The sequence below is a fragment of the Nuphar pumila genome, chromosome 10 (assembly GCF_984573655.1).
Source record: "Nuphar pumila chromosome 10, dmNupPumi1.hap1.1, whole genome shotgun sequence".
Classification (NCBI taxonomy): Eukaryota; Viridiplantae; Streptophyta; class Magnoliopsida; order Nymphaeales; family Nymphaeaceae; genus Nuphar; species Nuphar pumila.
The window spans coordinates 119,837,903-119,844,506 of record NC_143258.1 but is presented as its reverse complement, the minus strand read 5'-3'; positions in this window follow the sequence as shown (position 1 = coordinate 119,844,506).

Genomic DNA, 6,604 nt, shown 5'->3' with positions numbered 1-6,604 from the left:
TCTTCGTTCTTTGGATTCAAAATTTGACTACATTATGGTAGCCATTGAAGAATCAAAGGACTTGAATTCCATGACCATTGATGAACTTACGGGCTCGTTGTAAGCTCATGAAGAAAGGCTAATAAAAAAGAAGAAAGAAGTAGTTTTGGATCAAATACTCCAATCGAAATTATCTCTAAATGAGAAGAAGAATTTCAAAAATCAAAGAGGTCGAGGACGTGGTCGTGGAAGAAGTGAAAGCTTTAGAGGAAGAGTCTCATATGCTCGTGGAAGAGGCGATTATTCAAGCAAGGAGAATGACTTGAATCAAAATCAAAATTTCAAAAGCTCGCAAAGAGGAAGAGGTCGTGGAAATCAAAGAGGGAGAGGCCGTAGCTATTTTGAATGCTATAATTGCCACAAACTTGGTCATATGGCAAGTGAATGCTAGTACAAGGAGAAAGAAAGGCATGATGCTCGTTTGGTGTATGAAAACAAAAACCAAGAGCAAAATCATGACACTTTGTTGCTTGTGTCTCATGATGGAAGTCTTGATGATGTCTGGTACATAGACAGTGGTGCTAGCAAACATATGACAGGTAACAAAAATTTATTTTCTAAGTTGTTTGAATCTAATTATGGTGAAGTTAAAGTAGGAGATGGAAAGACTTACAAAATTAGTGGTGTTGGTGAAATGGAGTTCAAAACAAAATCAGGAAAAATGGAGAAAATGTCTGAAATTTATTTCGTTCCTGGTTTAAAAAATAATTTGCTCAGTGTGGGGCATCTTTTGAAGAAGGGATATGACATTCATTTTCATGACATGGCTTGCTACTTGTCAAGGAAAAAGCAAATTATTGCAAGAGTTGGAGTTGCTTCAAATAATCTTTTTTCACTCACTCTTCAAAATAAAAATTTGTCTTGTTTTACAAGTATTGATAATAGAGTTTCTAAGTTATGTCATGATAGATATGGACACTTGAATTATGGAAATTTAAAGCTTCTCTCAAAGAAGATGATGGTCAAAGGCTTGCCTCAAATTAATCATCTTGATGAAGTTTGTGAAGCATGCCAACTCGGAAAGCAATACAGAAATCCATTTCCTCCTCAATCATCATGGCGTGCAACAAGACCTTTGAAGCTTATTCATTCAGATCTTTGTGGTCCGATGACGGTGACATCTTTGGGAGGTAATCGTTATTTTATCTCTTTCATTGATGATTATTCACGAAAAGTTTGGGTGTATTGTGTCAAAGAAAAATCTGAAGCTTTTCAGAAATTCAAAGACTTCAAGGCGGAAGTTGAAACATTTACTAGGCTGAAAATCAATACTTTGCGGACTGACTGCGGAGGTGAATATTTTTCAAATGAGTTTGAAAAATATTGCAAGGACAATGGTATTCGACATGAAATGACAGTCCGACATACACCACAACAAAATGGTGTATGTGAAAGAAAGAATCGAACAATTATGGAGATGGCGCGATGCATTCTTAAGAAGAAGAAGTTGTCAAGAAGATTTTGGGCAGAAGCTGTTTCTTGTGCAGTTTATCTTATTAACAGATCACCAACAAGAAGCTTGGAAAATTGCACACCACATGAAGCATGGTATGATTCAAAGCCTAGTGTTCACCATCTTAAGGTATTCGGGAGCGTGGCTTATGCTCATGTTCCAGATGCTATGAGAAACAAGTTGGATGATAAATCATAGAAGTGTATTTTCATAGGCTACAGCGAAAGAAGCAAGGCTTACAAGCTGTACAACCCGGTGACAAAGAAGATTGTGATCAGTCGAGATGTTCGATTTGATGAAAATTCCATATTTGAAGACTTGGAGGCAGAAAAGGAAAATTTGCCTATCTTTCCTTTTGAGATTGAAGAAGAAGAGAATGGTCTAGCATTTGAAAATAATGAAAATGGTGCCTAAGCAGGAAATTCTCCTGCTTCCCCAAGTACTTCATCAAGCAGCCCTATAAAAAAAATGAGAAGCGTCCAAGAATTATATGACGTCACATAAGAAATTAGTCAGAATGATGTCATATTTTTTGCCTTCTTTGCAGGTGAAGATCCAATTTCTATTGATGATGCATGTCAAGAAGAAAAATGGAGGAGAGCCATGAAAGAAGAAATTGTTTCAATTGAAAACAATGATACATGGGAGCTTACAGATTTACCACCACACAAAAGTTCTATTGGAGTAAAGTGGGTGTACAAGACAAAAATGAATCCAGATGGCTCTATCAACAAGCACAAGGCAAGGGTGGTAGCAAAAGGGTACAAGCAAAAAGGAAAAGATTTTACAGAGGTATTTGCTCCTATTTCAAGACTTGAGACTGTTCGTTTAATTATTTCTCTTGCTGCTCAGAATAATTGGAAGCTTTTTCAAATGGACGTGAAATCTGCGTTCTTGAATGAGGTTCTTAATAAAGAAGTCTATATTGACCAACCACCTGGGTTTGTTAAGGAAGAAGAAGAGAATAAAGTGTACAAGTTGAAGAAAGCTTTGTACGGGTTGAAGCAATCACCCAGAGCATGGTACAGCCACATTAATTCATATTTTGAAAAGTGTGGATTTCAGAAATGTCCATATGAGCATACTCTCTACATCAAAGCCAATTCAGAAGAAAGATTCATTGTTGTAAGTCTTTATGTTGATATGCAGATGTTGAATGAGTTTAAGAACTCAATGATGGCAGAGTTTGAGATGACAGATTTGGGTGAATTGCATCATTTTCTTGGTATTGAAGTTTATCAAACCAAGAAAGGAATTTGTATTTCGCAGGAGAGCTATGCAAAAGAGATCTTGAAAAAGTTCAAGATGGAGAATGCTAATCCAGTTTCGACTCCATGCATTTCAGGTTTGAAGCTATCTAAAGAAGGTGAAGGAAAACTTGTCAATTCCACTATGTTCAGAAGTTTGGTTGGAAATCTAATGTATCTCACATCCACAAGGCCTGACATTATGTATGCTGTCAGTTTGGTGAGTAGATTCATGGATAAGTCATATTCAAATCATTGGGAAGTTGCAAAAAGAATTCTAAGATATGTGAAAGGAACTATCGATTATGGAATTCTTTATGAAACTAATGTTGCAGTCAACCTTATTGGTTATACTGATAGTGACTTAGCAGGGAGTGTTGATGATAGCAAAAGTACTTCAGGTTATGTATTTAATCTTGGAAGTGGAGCAATTTCGTGTAGCTCAAAGAAACAACAAATTGTTGCGCTTTCTACTACAGAAGCAGAATATATTGCTGCATCTTTTGCAGGTTGTCAGTTAATCTGGTTGCGTGGAATTTTGAAGAGTTTGAAGCAGAAGCAAAATAAGTCAAACTCTTTTCTGTGACAACAACTCAACTATCTTAGTTGCGAAAATCCAGTTCTTCATGGAAGGACCAAACACATTCGGATTCGGTATCATTTTCTGAGGGAACTTGTGAATGAGGGTGATGTTCATGTGGAGTACTGTAGAACGGAAGATCAGATGGCAGATATTTTCACAAAGCCACTTAGTAGACAAGTCTTCAAGATAAATGTAGAAAGATTGGGCGTAAGGAGCAAGTTTAATTTAGAAGAGGCATTGTTGAGAATAAATTAAACTTGAACAAGAGTCTTCTAGAATTATTGAGTATGTACAAGTTTCTAAGAGTCTTCTAGAATTATTAAGTATGTACAAGTTTCTAAGAGTCTTCTAGAATTATTGAGTATGTACAAGCTTCTAAGAGTCTTCTAGAGTTATTAAATAGGTACAAGTTTCTAAGAATCTTTTGGACTCTCAATACATCTAGAAAGGTCTTACTAGTGCTATAAAAGCCTAGTCTAAGAGTCATTGTAGGCATCAAAGTGTGAAGAGCCTTTTTTGAGTAAAAAGTATTAGAAGTCATTCTCCATAATTCTTAACTTTTCTCTTCATTCTCTATTTTATTCCCTTCAGTCACTGATTGAGATTTTGTCCAGGCACTTTTCGGATGAACTGTATCTTGGTCAGAGGGCATCAGCAGAATGGACAGCAGATGAGGCTGCCTTGGCAGCCTTCCGGCGGTTTTGGGAGAGATTGGTGGAGGTTGAGAAGAAGATTAACGCAATGAATGGCGATGAGCATAAATGGAAGAATAGAATGGGACCTGTCAAGGTACCATACACGTTGTTGTACCCCAATGCATCTGATCATACTCGAGTTAGCGGGTTGACTGGAAAAGGGATTCCAAACAGCGTTTCTATGTAATCTTTTTATGGGGTTCCTGGATCCCTATGTTTGACGTTGATGAACCATGATTAAGTTATCGTTATGTCGAAAGTAAACTGAAGACTTTGTTTATGTAAAACATGTTTCATTTTAAAGACACTCAACAGATAATAGAAATAAATATTCTCTAGAAATGATGATTTTTGAATGTCGGTTTCCTGTTGACAAGTCACAATGAAGATTTCATGAAAATGGAGGATAAAAATCCCGTGACAGTTGACACTATTTGGTTTATAAGTCCAAATCTATTGCATCTTATATTAAAAAACTCAGAAGACAAGTTTGCAATTCACTGCAAATAATTCTCAAGAGTATAATTTTCATGCATAAGCCTCAACCAGTTTGGTCTTCCTCAAATACTACATAAAGGAATTTCCAACCTCCATAACTTCACAGGTTGAAGATTTGGCGCAATTTTTTTTTTTTCATATGAAACTGACTTGGACGACTGACAGTCGCGGGCTGGTGGCCACAACTCTCCATAATTAGACTGAGAACAAGAGGGAGAGTGCTTCTATATGGTGTAACTGGCTTGCAGCTAGGGGTGTCAACTGGCTGGGTTTGGTTCAGACCCAGGTGATACCAGACTTAAACCAGATTTGAGATTTTGGTACGGTGTCTGGACCTGGGTATATAGACCCATTATAAGAGAAACCATACCTGGATCCTATAAAGACTACTTGAACCAGACACGAACCATACTCGGTAAAATAATATCTTTTATCATTTTTACATTAATATGCTTTAAAGCTCCTCCTTTCAATGAAAATGCATGATCCAATTTCCTTTCAAAATTTCTATATTTAGGTTCAGAGACATCTTCAAACGGCAAATTTTCAAAATCCTATTCCTGACAAGAAGTTAGAGTTTCCAATTCCTAGTTCAGAGTAACATTTCTTGAAACATGTCTTTGCATCACATTGCATGAACATTTTACATCATTTCACTGCACAGCATGTCATTTCGAGGTCCAGGAACTCCTGATTTTCAAAATTGTCAATCCAGATTTGATTTTTAAACTTTTCAAAATTGATTTCAAAACCCTGGGTTTTTAAAATTGCCAATTTTTCCCATTTTACCCCCAGGACTTGGAATTACAAAAGTTTTTTTTTCAGGGAAAACAGTCTGGATATTTGGATATTGATTTTAAAGATTTTATCTCAAAACTTTTTGCAAAAAGATTTTAAATCTCTTTACAAAATTTTTTACATTTACTTTATCCATATTTTTGCCCTGAAAAACCAATTTTTCAAATTCTTGAAAACAAACAAAGTTTTATCTCGTATTATAAAAATTCCAAAAAAGAAGTTATTTCTTATGTTTTTTTATTTTTATTTTCAAATAAATAAAGCGGGACCCACCCGGAGATCGCACCAATTTGCAAATTCTTCCGTTTAAGTTCTTAATGTTATGTATTTTATTTTATTTTTTTAGTTAGTGGGCCCACACACATGTGGCACCCCAATTGAAAATAAAAGATTTGCCAAAAACAAAATAAAACTTTATTTTCCAAAAGGATTTTAAAAGTGGATTGAGGTGGCATTTTCATAAAAGCCTCTCATTTATTTATTCATTTTTTCTTTTTATTTATTTGCTTGCATGAGATGCTATTTTCAAAATAAAGCAGCATTAAACGTGCCCACCATAGCCGAACTTCCCAAAAAAATAAAATAAATTTCATTTTACCTAAAACTTAGGTAAATGAAACACAATTTTGAAAAAACAAGATGCGCCCCATTTGATTTTCAAATATCGGTTTCAAAAAAAAATTCAAAAACTATAACGGTGCTCTTAAAAGAAAATGTGTTTTTGTAGAAAGGGGCTGAAGGTCTTTAAAAAGACCCAACCATTGATCGATTGGGGGAGGGAGCTTTGGTTCTTATCGCAGGGGGGATAGACCAAAGAGAAGAAAAAAAAAATTCCTACAGCCAAAGAGGGGAGGAAGTAGAGGGAGCCGATTGATTCTTTTTTCTATTTTGCAGGATTCTTCTTCTCAAAACATGAGGTTGCCCATCCAACGGCTGCTGCCATCCTTCTTCAACCTACCAGCAGCTGCTGTCCATCCACCTCCAACGGTTCCTGGATCTCCTTCAGCCCATCAGCATAGGCAACCAACGGCTGTTGCCATCCTTCCTCAACTATCCAGCAAGACGCCGATTGCAGTCCCTCTTCCTTCAGCCCAGCCAGCTTCTTCACCCTGCCTTCAGTCCAGCCGCCGGGAATCCAGCAGATCCCTTGGTGCAGAAAAACCCCAAACAGCTATTGCAAATATAACATTCAGAGGGCTTCTCCTTCCAATCTCTGCAAAATCAGGATGTTGGCCCTCCTGGGCAACATTTCATCCCAGCAGAAAACCAACTGCCCTTCTTGCTGTCTACC